Raw genomic sequence first — 925 nt, 5'->3', positions numbered from 1 at the left:
GAGGATGCGCCGCTCCCGCCGCGGCCCCAGCGCGGCCTCGGCTGCCGCGGAAAAACAGTAACCGGCGGGGCGGGGGCGGGGGGGAACGGGGACACGGAGGACGACGGGGGAGGGGAGGAAAAGAACTCCAGAGGTGGGAAAAGAGAGTGTAGGCAAAGTGGCAACAGTTTCTTTATTAGCCAAAAATATATACTTTCTTGTACAATTTGGTTCACACGTATGTACATTTTTTACTGTATGTACAAAACCAACAACAACAAAAAAAAAATCGAAACATCTAATTCTCACTGGACTTCCAAAAAACCTCACAAACTCAGCTAATCCAGATGATAGTACAGAAGCGGGTATTTTTTTTCCTTTTTAGTTTTAATATACGGACATGCTTACAAGTGGTAACTATACAGAGATTTTTTACAGTCATTACAACAACAATAAAAAATTAACTATGATGATGACAACGCCGATAGAACCATAGCGGCATCAAGTTGGTTCTGGGGCCTGGAAAAAAATGACACAGAAAAAAAATATTTAATAGGATTTCTAGTCAGATTGGGCTGGCACAATACTTTTAACTGTAGGTAGCACTAGTTTTGTTGTTGTTGTTGTTATTTTTTTTTTAGAAACGGATTTCCAGAAAGAAAAATTTTTCAGAGCGACTTCGGGCAAATTTATTTAGCTACGAAAATACCACGGGCCCGATCCCCGTGGTTTCAATCAATCAAAGAGTAATTGATTCCAGTGACTGCTGCGCCGAACTCAGGACAGCGCGGCTCAGCCTCTTCAGTTTTCACACTAGCTGGGGTTGGTTTTTTTTTCATTTCAATTTATTGTCTTCCTACCGCCGCTGCATGTCTCCCCCAGGCCAGGCGGCACCGGCGGGTCTCTACTCGCGTCCGGGCAGGCCGGCGGTGCTCGGGGAGAGGCC

At 45.6% G+C, this 925-nt stretch overlaps 1 protein-coding gene across 1 annotated transcript in view; it reads right to left on the bottom strand.

Annotated features, from left to right (window-relative positions):
• Positions 1-925, bottom strand: part of IRX3 (iroquois homeobox 3) — a 7491-nt gene that overhangs the window by 2011 nt on the left and 4555 nt on the right. The gene's annotated exons all lie outside the window — the stretch shown is intronic.

The sequence above is a fragment of the Haliaeetus leucocephalus genome, unplaced genomic scaffold (genome assembly GCF_000737465.1).
Source record: "Haliaeetus leucocephalus isolate CR32 unplaced genomic scaffold, Haliaeetus_leucocephalus-4.0 Scaffold92, whole genome shotgun sequence".
NCBI lineage: Eukaryota > Metazoa > Chordata > Aves > Accipitriformes > Accipitridae > Haliaeetus > Haliaeetus leucocephalus.
This window is presented reverse-complemented; position numbering and strand designations above follow the sequence as displayed.